Here is a 14,033-nt window from a genome sequence, read left to right as displayed (position 1 = left end):
GCTAGAAATCAGGAGTTCATGAGTTTTAGTCTTGCCTTAGGCACAAAGCCAGCTGAGAGTGACCTTTACCCAGTCATTCTCTCTCAGCCCTAGGAAGCAAGCAATGGCAAACTTTCTGAAACCTTGCCAAGAAAATGGCAGGGATTGGTCCAAGCAGTCACCAGGAATCAACAACAAATCAAAGCACATCTATGCACAAAAACAGAATCAACCTCACATTAAAATAAAAACCACCTCCAGGTAACTGCAGCAAACATGAATGTTATCATTTCCTACATGTACTTAGAACAACAATAGTCTCACTACAATTACTTCTCAGTCTCCTCTGATTTGAAGTCTCTAGTTTTAAGATAGGTACTTAGCCTCTCAGTGATGATAGCAACAATATTTCTGACAGGAACAGATTTCCAAAATAGTGGAGTCAAAATGCAGAACTAACATTACCACTGGTAATCAAAGTTGTTTACAGCTACTGTAGGAACTGATTCTTAGTCCTGCTCTCTCTGCTAATTCTTCATCTAGGACAAAGACAAACCTTAATAGATTTCAGTCCTATCTGAAATCTATTAAATAAACTAGGCAACCCGGAAGTAATGGACACCTCTCGATGTGGAAAAATAGTAAACTACTGATAACGATAGTGATTCAGCTATCCACCCCAGGTCATCAAGAGTTCTATAATGTCTGCCTCCTTTACAAATTGTTTCTGGACCTTAATGGATTCACAGACTTTCTTACTTAGATGGAAAATGTGAATCATATAATATTGCTTTAGGTTATTCAAAATCCAAAAAGGGAAAGAAAAAATAATTTTTGGAAGATCCTGTGTGCTATAGGGGAGAGGGTAGGAATTTGGCAGATGATGTGGCTAAGAGAAAAAGTGCCAAGCAAACTGCTGAAGACATCATCAGGCAAATTCAAGTAGAGTCAGTTCCACAAAAACATATATACAAAATATATGACATGTTAGGTTGTATAGTAATATTCTGCTTTTTCTTAAGAAATTCAATCACCAACTATAATCACCACAAGATAGTTAGGGCAAACTTACCACTAACACAGCTTCATAGTTGAACAGAAACTTGATGCCACACTTTGGTTATGACAGTTTGCCATTGTGAATTGTTTTCAATTATATAACTACAATACCTACAATTGAAGTGTTATATTATTTCACCAAAGGGAGCATATATATTGTAATAATTTTATAAAGTAAACCAGTAATAGTAATAATAATAGCAGCAGCAATAGCCATGATGGTACAGTGGTTAGAATGCACTATTGCAGGCTAATTCTGCTGATTGCCAGCGGTTCGATCTTCACCAGCTCAAGGTTGATGCGGCCTTCTATCCTTCCAAGGTCAGTAAAATGAGGACCCAAATTATTGGGTGCAATATGTTGACTCTGTAAACCATAAGGCACTGTGAAACGGTATATAAGTCTAAGTGCTGTTGCTATTAAATCTCATAAAAACTGTTTACACATATATCTACCACCAAAAAGCTATTTTACCATTCATGAAAACTCAATTATCCATATATTTGTATTTTTTGCTCTATCAACACTAAATCATTAAATCTTTGACATGACTCCACTCATCTTGTGCAGATTGATGGTAATGTCAAAAGTCATGGGATATATTATTAGTTCAAACAATGGAGATCAGTGTGAAAAAAATACCAGATCTCTGGTTGTAACAGCTAGGCAACTAAATGTGAGGGATAAACTATTTTTGAAGTTAGTATTTTAAAATAACCAGCAAATGCCATTACAAAAACATCCACAAATATTTTTATAGAAGTACATACAAGTGCTTAACTTACAACGGATGCATAAGACCAGGGATACTGCCTGGGGGGGGGGGAGATAAGTATTAGAAAGAGTAATGAGACTCAACTATTGAAAGAGACGCTATTTACTATTCCTCCTCCCACATCAAACCTTTGAATCCCTTCATTATACTTTCCTCTCAGACCCCTTTCTTCTCTCGAGATGTACATGCGTAAGGAACCAAGCACGGAAGTATGACAGGGAACTGAAAGGTCTGTGAAGGAACCCCCGAGGGGCGGATTTAGCTGAAATAAAGGACTTTCTGCTGTCTCCCCACTTCCGATCCGCTCTAGGTGTTCCCTCTCTTCCTGGTCCAGACATCTATACAGGTTGGGGGAAGGAGACCCAGATGCTGCGGCCCAGAAACTGCCTGGCACCGTCTCCTTCTCCCACCCCGCCCCTTCCATCAAGGCCCGCAGGACGGCTTTAAACGTATGGAGATCATTACCCAAGCCTCGTTCTCCTCCCCGCTCCCCCCCACAGAGAGGGGAGCGCGGAGTGGACAAGATTTTTTTCAGTGGCGCGCGGGGCAGCAGGGATCTGCTTCTGTCCGGAAGCGGCTCCGCAGTAACAGACCGAGGATTTGTCTCTCCATTCTCCCCTCACAGAGAGACACACGCAGGAAATAACACAGGGTCAGCTGACAAAGCCGGGCCAATGACGAAGGGGCGAGAGAGCGCGCGCAAAAGGGAGGAGTACAAGACAGCGGGAGTGCGGGTGGAGCGTGCGTGCGTGCGTGCGTGCGTCAAAGGCGCATAAAAAAAAAAAGAGCAGCAGGCACCTCCCTCTAGGTCGAGTGTTTAAAAAGATAGTGCAGGTTAAGCGCACCTCAGTCGGTGATGAGAAAGCAAGTTTACGGTAGGTTAGTGCTCGATTGTGAAGAAACGCTGTGAAAACGGTATTTTGTCGCCTCTATGGACTCAACAAAGGGAGCCTTTGCCACCTATTAAATCCACTGTCTGCACCGGAGATCCCGGGGAACCGTAGCTCCTAATTCCTTGGGGTGCGCTATGGCCCAGAGCCCGTTAAGAGCCTAGATCAACGGCAGAGCTCCAACCGCCGAACTTCCAACGGCTGAAGGCCGGATCCCGGAGTGCTGACTTTCCAACTGTTGCCTAAATTACTACCTACACCACTGATCGGAGGTCCTGTTCGCAGAGCTCAGCCCTACTTACTCAAGCAGCAGCCTAATTCTCAAGATCGCTGACCAAGACAAGGGGATCCGTGAAAAGACAGACCTGATCCCTAAGTTCGCTAGGTGATGATCTGAAGTGACAAGAGAAGTGTAGCCTTCTGCCAAAAGATGTTCACCTACATTTTTCAGCCTAATACATCCTCTTTGTATACCCCCCAGTAGCCACCAAACCTAACCTCCTCTTTCCTTCGCCCGACATCCCAATTATTCTCTTCCTGCCCTAATATTTTTCCCCTCAATATAACTGTTTAATTGATAAACTGATCTTAACTAATTAATTCTTCAATTATTTATCTTTAGTGATTAATAGATTACAGATTAGTGGCTAATGGTTATTACTTAGGCTAATTTATTGTTTTGAATATTACTATGATCAGAATGTTTAATGTAAATTAGTGATTAGTGCAATTAATTGACTAGTGTATTTGGTGATTAGTATAATTATTAGAGTGATTATTGATTAAATTAATTGACTAGTGTGTTTAGTATAATTGACTGTTTGGTGTGATATTACTTTATTATCTTGTTGGGTTGAGAACCCAATCAACAAACCATCTCAACATACCCACCATGCCAGGAAAACAATCCAATGTCAAACCACAACCTAAAAAGAAAGAAAACTCTACTAAAGAACCACAAGATTCTTTCCCTTGCCTTATAAGCCAGGAATCTATAAAAGAGAATGAAGATTACATCAAATGTTCTCTTTGCGATACTACGCTCACCATAATTGCTTAGGATCACCCAAGCAAATGACTCTATTCCTAAAATCATCCACCAATGCTTTTCCATATTTCTGCCCACCATGCAGACCCAAACTAGAAAAATACATTACCCTGTTTGAAAGAGTTGATAACATAGAAACATGTATAACTTCCCTTGACACCATTGTAGCATCCCTGGACACTATACAAACTAGACCGACAAACCTTGAAATAAAAGAGACAACACAAAAAACCGAACACCAAACATCTACAAACCATACTTCTGCCCAACAACTGCAACCAAAACCCAATCCACAAAAAATCCTTCAAATATTGATATCCCCATCCTCATTAAAGAAGCTGTTGAGCATGAACGGAAACAACCAAATGCCATCTTATTTGATCTAGAGATCAATGACAATGATTATATCACTAACGTTCAAAACATCATCAGGGAATATCAAGCATCAACTATCTCCCGTGATGAAATACTGGCAAAGAACAGGTAAGACGTTTTTGGCAGATAAAAGTATATCGAGTTAGTCCTTGACTGAGGACCATAATGGAGTCTGGACTTTCCATTGTAAGTCATGATGGTCATAAGTTGAGGCACTCATGTAACTAACCTGATTTTATGATCTGTTTTGCAGTAGTAGTTAACTGAACCCCACAGTGGTAAAGAGAATGTGCCTGACCATGGTCATTAAGTCAGTCAATGCATTCCCATGAGCATTTTTTGCCTGAAGTGTAAATTGTCAGTGGACCATGAAATGCTTCAATTGGCCATAAAAGAGCCAAGTGCAGTGATATGACTGCATGCGGGTGTGGGTGTGTCTGTTGGCACTCCAGAGCTGAGTCATAGGTACCTTCTGGAGATCTGTTGTAATCTCAAACTATAGTTAAGTGATTGGTCTTTAAGTAAGGACTATCTGTATTACAGTATTCATGATAAAAATACATTTCGCTGAAGTCCAGTTTTGAAACCACTGCTCAAAAAAATAAAGGGAACACATAAACAACACAATGTAACTCCAAGTCAATCGCACTTCTGCAAAATCAAACTCCACTTAGGTAGCAACACTGATTGACAATCAATTTCACATGCTGTTATGCAAATGGAATAGACAACAGGTGGAAAGCAGAGGCAGTTAGCAAGACATCCCCAATAAAGGAGTGGTTCTGCAGGTAGTGACCACAAATCACTTCTCAGTTCCTATGCTTTCTGGCTGATGGTTTGGTCACTTTTGAATGCTGGCGGTGCTTTCACTCTAGTGGTAGCATGAGACGGAGTCTACAACCTACACACGTGTCTCAGGTAGTGCAGCTCATCCAGGATGGCACATCAATGCGAGCTGTGGCAAGGTGGTTTGCTGTGTCTGTCCGTGTAGTGTACAGAGCATGGACGCGCTACCAGGAGACAGGCCAGTACATCAGGAGACGTGGAGGAGGCCGTAGGAGGGCAACAACCAAGCATCAGGACCGCTACCTCCGCCTTTGTGCAAGGAGGGACAGAAGCACTGCCAGAGCCCTGCAAAATGATCTCCAGCAGGCCACAAATGTGCATGTGGCTGCTCAAACGGTCAGAAACAGATTCCATGAGGGTGGTATGAGGGCCCGATGTCCATAGGTGGGAGTTGTGCTTACAGCCCAACACCGTGCAGGATGTTTGGCATTTGCCAGAGAACACTAAGATTGGCAAAGTCACCACTGGTGCCCTGTGCCCTGTGCAGGTTCACACTGAGCACATGTGACAGACGTGACAGGGTCTGGAGACGCCGTGGAGAACGTTCTGCTGCCTGCAACATCCTTCAGCGTGACCAGTTTGGCAGTGGGTCAGTAATGGTGTGGGGTGGCATTTCTTCAGAGGGCTGCACAGACCTCCATGTGCTCGCCAGAGGTAGTCTGACTGCCATTAGGTACCGGATGCTTTAGTCCAGGTGTGGGAAGAGATCCCTCAGGAGACCATCCACCACCTCATCAGGAGCATGCCCAGGCATTGTAGGGAGGTCATACAGGCACGTGGAGGCCACACACCGAGCCTCATTTTGACTTGTTTTAAGGACATTACATCAAAGTTGGATCAGCCTAGTGTTTTTTTCCACTTTAATTTTGAGTGTAACTCCAAATCCAGACCTCCATGGTTGCTAAATTTGATTTCCATTGATAATTTTTGTGTGATTTTGTTGTCAGCACATTCAACTATGTAATGAACAAAGTATTTAATAAGAATATTTCATTCATTCAGATCTAGGATGTCTTATTCTTGTGTTCCCTTTATTTTTTTGAGCAGTGTATTTTGAGAAGGTACAGGAATTTCACTGAGACAAAGCCAGCTTTTCATTCTCTCCACTGTTTAAGCAAGGACTGCAGAAAGCATTCAACCATCAGAATTATTTATTCAGAGTAGTAAACTTTATAGGACTTGATCTCATGGTACACTGAATATTTTATAGTCTTTTGTTTAAACAGCACAAATGATTTGAAAAACAGGCCTAATACACCACATCTTAAATTTCTGAGATATGATTTGCCAATAACTTAGTTCATATAATAGATTAATATGTAAAAGAAATTCCCCAAAACATGTACTAAGATCATGATAAATATTATACAGAATAATAATTAAGTTAGTATAATTGATCCAAACATGTCCAAAAGAAGAATAAAATCAAAATTTCCTCAAGAGCAGAAGGATTAATAATATTTACTTGGTCCTGCAGTGGTTCATGAATTTGGTTCCCTCAATAAAAACAATATGGGAAATCAAGCCTTAAAAAGCTAAGCATAACCTATTACCTGTATTGCATCATATGTGGAGTAAATTATAGTAAATATCCTGGTAAACAGTTTTAGGACTGCGTAAGTTCTTTGAGCTTTGTTTTATGAATTTGTTTCTGGATTTTTAACAAATGTTTCCAGGAATGTGTTTATTATGAGTAAATTTATCTTGAAAAAAACTCTGCAAGCATAATTCATGTAATCAGTCATTTGTACCTTCATTGTCAGAATGTGAGGATTATAAAACAATAAAATATTACTTTACCTACTGTCTTAGCAATTTCACATAAAGGAGAGATGTAGCACAGCACAGCACACTACACTTTACACTTTGCAATTGTGGGATAATGAGCAGAAGGGGTGATGCTATATTTTTTTCCATCATAATTTCCTTTCTTCTTAAAACACACGATTTGTATTGGAGTAACAAATGCACACTAGATACTGGCTATCCTTGAATGGAAAAAAAGTGTCACAAGTTGAAATGAGAAGCTTTCTTTTTTCCAACAGATGCCAAAACAGCAATAATTTTTTCACCCAAGATTTATAGTTAATTGGCAAAAATTGTCCCCAGCATGGCAGAAGAGGGCAGTAAGTCAATAAATCTCTATTATCTAAATCATTAGAAACATCCCTAGTTGGCAGTCTCAAAAAATGCTACTATTCTTTTTATATCGTCTCTTTTAAAGGCGGGCTCAATTACAGTTTTTTATGGAAATATTTTTATGCAAATATTGTTTTGGAGATTTAAACTTTTTTCAAAAAAAGCATAAATTATCAAGTCATGGTTACCTTAAATATAGTTTTAGGGCAGAGTTAATCCATCAGGGAGATTGGGGAAAAGGTTTTGTCAATCTGTGACAAGAAAATAAACATAAACTGAGCAGTAGCTTACACTAGCTTATGACTTAATAAACTTCGTTAGTCTTAACGGTGCTACCAGACTTCATGTTTATTTCATTAAATGAGGAATAGGGAAAAGGAATTATCTCTTGTGAGAAATTCATAGCAGCTGAACAATCAGCTTTCTCTTGAAATCATAGCAGAACCAAATAGCAACCCACGAACACTGGTAATATTCTAATTTAAAAAAAAATCAAATGACTCAAATAATACATTGGAACAACTGCTTAAAGCAAAATATTTTGTAATATTTCCATTCACATCTACAATAAATTATTCTATTTATTTTTAAAAGCTGTATGTCAATCAGGTTTATTAATGACCTAGGTAACTTACAAACACATACAAATTATTAAAAACTCTAAAGGTATGAATAAAACGAATACAGGCAGTCCTTAAATTAAAAGTTCATTTAGTGACCGTTCAAAATTATAACAGAACTGAAAAAAGTGACTTATGACCATTTTTCTCACAAGAATTGTAGCAGCCCCATGGTCACATAATCAAAATTCAGATGCTTGGTAGCTGGTTCATATTTATGATGGTTAGAGTGTCCTGAGGTCATGTGATCAGCTTTTGCAATCTTCTGACAAGCAAAGGCAACAGGGAAGTCAGATGCCATGTTACTAATTTAACAATTGCAACGATTCACTTAATAACAGTGGCAAGAAAAGTCATAAAATGGGCAAAAGGCATTTAACAAATGTTTCACTTAGCAACATAAACGTTGGGCTCAACTGTGGTGGTAAGTCAAGGACTACCTGTATTTTCAGGCCTCTGCTAAAGTGTAACGAGGGCAGGTACTGCCTTGTTCCAAAATCAGGGTCTGTAACAAAAGTGAAGTTATTGATGTTAAGTGCCTCTCTTTCTCTGTCTCTTTATATATTTACTCATTTAGCTTAGAGTGAATGTAAGCCCATCTCAAATGCCAAACTCAGGGCAGCTAACAATAATTTAAAATGAAACATTGTATTTTACAATAAATCAGTAAATAACATATATGGCAGTCCAGATAATAAAAACATGTAACACATAACACATAAGCACATTTGGGACACCAGGCCTTATGAAGGACCAGAAGGATCAGAGCAAGTGGAAACTCTGGGGGAACTGATGTTTCAGATGGAAGGTGCATGTAAAAAAAAGGGGCTCTTTTCCTGGTCCCATTTTCACCCTATACTTAAATGTAACACTTCCCCCGCCCAAGTTAGTTGATAATTTAAATGTGAATTATATAAGTTGAGCAAGAATTGAACCATTCATGTGGGATTTAAGCCAGTAGTTCAGAGATACAAGTAATATTTTCAATTGATTATGGGAAAAACACAACTAGTTTATTTTAAGAGCAATTTGAGCTGTTGATTCACAAACAGAAGTGTTTTACAGCATGAAAATATGGATTATCAGCTACATCAGATAAAATAATAGTAGCAGGATCCTCTAATGGATCTCTTTCCATTATTTAAAGCCAATCTATTATTAGATTTTAAAAGCTTTTGTTAGTCTGCCTTATAAGATACACTGACAGTATAGTAGTAGTAGTATCTCATAACTTGCTATTTGGAAATAGCTGTATAATTATATACTGAAGGATTAGGATTAGCTGATCACTTGAATGCATTTGGAATACTTAATAAAGGAAGTGTTTAAATTACTTATATTTTTATATCTGCTTAAACAGTGGACATTTTACAGACAATATTTGAAGGGCACAAACTAGAAATAACTACTATATATGTTTTCCAGTAATAAAAGCGTACTGTAGTTGTTTTGTTGCCTTTTAGCATGAGTCTGAATTTTAGTTAGTACATGATCAAATATAGCATCCAGATGGGGCAATTCCATTTATAAACTAGGATTATAATTCACAATTCTTATCTAGGTGTCACACCAAAAGTAAGAACATAAATTTTGCCCAACTCTTGAATCTGGATAGCTCACAACACAGTAAATACTATTTAAAAAAACAGAGAAATAACAGCCAACAAACCAGACTCAAGACAAAAGAAAAGAAGAGCAAGATGGCAAACTCCAAAACATCTTACCAACAACTAACATCCATCAAAGGAGTACCAACCATCCCAGACAAAGGCCTGGAAGAATAGTTAGGTTAAAAGGGGCCCTGCCTTATTTTCGGGATAGTAAAAGTGAAGGACGGGAGGGGGGGGTTTCTTCAGATTTGTAAGATTCTGTTAATATAACCTTACAATAAAGATAGAGCTAGTAATCCTGGTTATGCTCCTTGTCTGGACTACTTTGTAAGGCTAAAATCAGTTCTGAGGACAGGTATCACATGGGCATACAAGGAATGCGCATAACTGCCTGCCTGAACCAGCTGAAGCTTCCAAGTAGTCTCCAAGGTCAACCTCATGTAGTATGCATTATAATAGCTAAGCCATTGATTTCACCCATCGGTTTAATATAGATGTTGAATAGAAGGGGACAGAGTTGAATCCTAAGGCAGCACACAGAGAAGATGGCTAGGGAATAACCTCTCCCCAAACCAATACAACTGGAACTCGTCCTGAAGTGAACTACTGTAAAACAGTGCCTCCCATTCCCAACTCCAGAAGCTGGTCCAGAAGGATACAATAATTGATGGTATGAAAAGCAAAAGCCACCAAGGTCAAGATGCACCACCCCCATCCTGACTCCACCAAGCTCTACAAGCAAAACAAAGACTTATTTGTATTAAATACATACTCATGTTCACAACTCAGAAGAGACTTGGATCTCATAAGTCAAGTTTTTCAGTGCTTTTGTAACTTTGAATGGTCACTAAATGAACCATTTTAAGTCGAGGACTATCTGTAATGGCTAGATAACTGAGGAACGAGAAAAGTTTTCTAAATAGATCTCAGAGCTATATGACTTCAGTTTTCAGGTTCAGCCTCCAGAATTCTTCCGTGTTAATTTTTAATCAACTGTTATTTAGAGAACAAATTAATTTAATCATTGTAATTTTAATTAAATTGGCTTAGTCCCTACATTTTCTAATATGACTTGTGGAATTTCACTCAAATGTCACATTTCTCCACTCCATTCAAAATACCCACGCTGCTTAGGGAAATGTTGCAAATTTCCTTTTTTTCCTCAGAATTAACAAATAACATTTCAAAGCCTACAGAACAATTTCTGAAAGTTCCTCACCTCAAAAATAATATGTAGATTTTTCAGCCACAATAGTTGGGGGGAAAAGCCTTCAAAAGGAGTTTTAGAGCTGAGGCTCAATTTTTTTCTTTTTAACTGGAATATCAAAATCTCAGGAGATCAATAGATCTGTCAATCAAGAAATCTGTTACTTGTGCATGTGTACATTTTAAGTAGTGTGTGTGAGTGTGCATGCACACATGGATATGAATATTGTTAAGGAGAATGTAAATTGGAGAAATGTGTGGGGCATATATGTATATATACACGTATGCATAATGAAGGAAGTCAAGAGAAGGGACTCTGACTAACAAACAGGGCTTTAGGGAAAGCATATTTTAGGAAGAAGCAGAGAAAGAAACTTATAAAACAGAATAGTATTCTGATTCAGTCTTTTCTGCTTTGTATTTCACATGAGCTGTTCTGATCATCCAGGCAAACTGGGGAATGGGAAAAGGCTGCTGTTTGACATTATAGCAATCATCTATTTTTGTGGCAGAACTAGGAGTGTCAGTCTTTCAAGAGATCAATCATCCTATTAAATTTAATAAATGCTGCCATCTAGAGATCATTCAGATTAATTTTCTGCAGTCAAGCCTTGTGTGCACACACAATTAAAGTTCAACAATAGCAGTCCTGGACAACACATACAGATATACACTCACACTAAATCAAAAGCATATTGCAAGTCAAGTGAAAAGGAACACTGGCCACTTGCTCATATTAAGACACACTAAAGCTACAATCTCACATTTCTGCAAACATATTTTGCACTCAGAAACAGGGAAGGTTATCACCTGGCATTCACTCTCAAGTTGGTCTTAGCACTCTATGAAGGGTCCCAGCATATGCAGTTTTGTAAGGAAAGGAGAGGGAAAAGCCCTGCAAAAGGAAAAATGGTGTACTTTTCTTTCTCCTACCAGGACTGTCTGCAATGCATTTTGTTGAGTAAGAGCAAAGGAAAAGAAAGGACAGGGATGCTGCAAGTACAAATAGTCCTCAAGATACAACTGTAGTGGATCCTGCCCATTAGTCATGTCACAATGGTTGTTAAGTAAAGTGTTTCACTTAACAAACCTCCCATTCCTGCTCTCCCCCCAATGCATTCATTAAATGAACATGTGGGTCATAAAGTGGAGGTTGCACAGCACAAGAAAAACTTCCAAAATCTGTAGAAAGCTTTTCCAGTACTGTGCAAACCACAGTGAGAAAACAAAATGAAGCAGCCTGTCCCTGGGCTGCATGACACAATTCCAGAATCTCACCATTCAACGAAGTAACAAAGCAAACCATTTTAGTGCTATGGAAGGCTATGGAAAATTAAGTGAGGAGTATGTGGGACCTGGTAGGGGTTGGAATCAGGCCTAAGGCCAGCAGGGAACCAGTGTGGGTGGGGAATATGTGCAGGGAGGTGCTTCAGCATCTCTGTGGTCAGCCCTAAGGGCAAATGAATGTGGTGGTACTGCAGCAACCATAAATTCAAGAGTGGATCCTAAGTAGCTTTTAGGGGGTCTGTTGGAACTTAAAACTGCCGTTAAGCAACCAATTAAAAGCCAAGGCCCATCTGTAATCCAAATGCCTGCTAAAGGCAGTAGTTATGAAATAATAAACTAATGATTTCATATCAGATTGGTAGTTTGTTAGAAAGGACATGGAGTAGTTAAAATAAGGACTAACTAAAATAATATGGCTGTCCTGCCTGTCCACCTCTAGGAAAGTGATTGATATCAGTTTTCTTAATGGTAGGTAACACTGGGTATAATCAGAAAAAAATAACAGGGAATCACCCAATTGTTGCCCTGAAACATCCTCCCCCCCCCCCCATTAGTTTGAAGGCACAAACACTCCCTGGCTATATTGCTTAAGCTGAGGTAGTCCTCAATATGATTGGTTGCTTTGAAATTACTCCCTGGACTCCCTGTGGATACTTTCAATGGAATTTTGAAGTTCTGACAGCCAACACCCCCTACAGTCACATGACTGCACTTTGGACACTTAGCAACCAGCCCATATTTATAGCTGTTTGCAGCATCCCAAAGTGACATAAACCTGTTTTTGATATTTTTTCTGAAAACCAGCATTTACTTCGGGTTTTTGGCAAAACTGGCCCATAGTGACTATAGTGTTTTCTTAACTATTGCCACACACACACAAAAAAATAGTAAGATTGGATTAGTTATGTGGGTGATCAGTTTTACGCCGGTGGTGGGCAGGCTCCATTACGGTTGTAAGTTGAGAATCACATGTATACAATACCAGCCTATTGGGGGAGCACAATTTCTGTGGTTCTACTCTCTTTCTGACTCAGGTTGGGAGAAAATTTATATCAACTGAAACGTTTTGCACTAACGAAGCTTCCTAACATTGTAGAAAAGGCCTAGCTGTTTTCAACATGCACTTAAAGTGATACAATACTCTGTTCTGTAACTCTAGTTACGAACTCAAAATGATACTTTTTAATTAGCCTGCAAGAGCAAAGCATTTTTACAGCTATTACATTTATTACTGGGAAGAGAACCCCAAACTTCTTTCTACTTTCCCATATGATTAATTAAGGGAAGATGGGTTCATACACTGTGCTTTTAGAAGGCTTGTTTGATTTTGGCTTGGTCCACTGGAGAATTTCAGCTACTAGTTTGCAAGCTATGGTTAATTCCTTAGTGCAGGCTAATTGTGTAATTGCTCTGGGTAAAACATCAAGTCAGAAAAATACACGAACACTGGGGGTATAAAATTGTCTCCTAACCAAAATGCTCAATAAGATCTGGAAATGAAGATGGAAATCAGAGAAGTATTCCATAAAGCATGACTTGTAATTCTGGGAGATTTCATTTACCCACATATTGACAGGGTGAATATGCTTTAAACCAGGCTTGTCCAACCCGCGGCCCACGGGCCGCATGCGGCCCAGGTCGCCTCGTAATGCGGCCCAGTGCCCACCCCAACCATCGTGCCACAGCCAGCGAGGAGGAGGAGGAGAGGCAGGCGCGAGGCGGGGCAAGGCGAGCGCCAGGCCAAGCAGCAAGAGAAAAGGCGGGCGCCGTCAGAGCGCCACCTCCTGCTGTTTCCGCCGCCGCTTCTGCCCCTGCCACCGCTGCTGCTTCTGCCCCCACCGCCGCCGCTTCTGCCCCGCCGCCACCCCCGCCGCTTCTGCCCCACCGCTTCTGCCCCCGGCGCCACCCCCGTCACTTCTGCCCCCGGCGCCACCCCCGCTGCTTCTGCCCTGCCACTGCTGCTGCTTCTGCCCCCACCGCTGCTGCTGCCCTCGCCGCCGCTTCTTCTCCCGCCGCCACCCCCGCCGCTTCTGCCCCCACCGCCGCTTCTTCTCCCGCCACCGCTGCTGCTTCTGCCCCTGCCGCCGCTGCCCCCGCGGCGGGGGAAGAAGCGGCGGCGGCGGGGGTGGTGGCGGGGGCAGAAACGGCGGCGGCAGAAGTAGCAGCGGTGGCGGGGGAAGAAGCAGCAGCGGCGGCAGA

The 14,033-nt window shown here is 40.5% G+C and overlaps 1 protein-coding gene across 7 annotated transcripts in view; it reads right to left on the bottom strand.

Moving 5' to 3' along the window:
- TCF20 (transcription factor 20) overlaps positions 1–14,033 on the bottom strand; it is a 166,039-nt gene that overhangs the window by 38,811 nt on the left and 113,195 nt on the right. For 2 of the 7 annotated variants that reach the window (XM_026697213.2, XM_026697238.2), the window contains exon 1: positions 2,279–2,481. The exons of 4 other annotated variants lie outside the window; for them this stretch is intronic. The gene's annotated coding sequence lies outside the window, so the exon portion shown is untranslated. Of the gene's footprint in view, positions 1–2,278; positions 2,483–14,033 lie in introns of those variants that run through there. One more of the 7 variants, XR_015743870.1, reaches the window with a different exon arrangement.

This window comes from Pseudonaja textilis, chromosome 5, assembly GCF_049901715.1.
Source record: "Pseudonaja textilis isolate UNSWEBS1 chromosome 5, rPseTex1.2, whole genome shotgun sequence".
Taxonomy (NCBI): domain Eukaryota; kingdom Metazoa; phylum Chordata; class Lepidosauria; order Squamata; family Elapidae; genus Pseudonaja; species Pseudonaja textilis.
The sequence above is the reverse complement of the archived record's forward strand: the minus strand, read 5'-3'. Positions and strand labels throughout refer to the sequence as shown.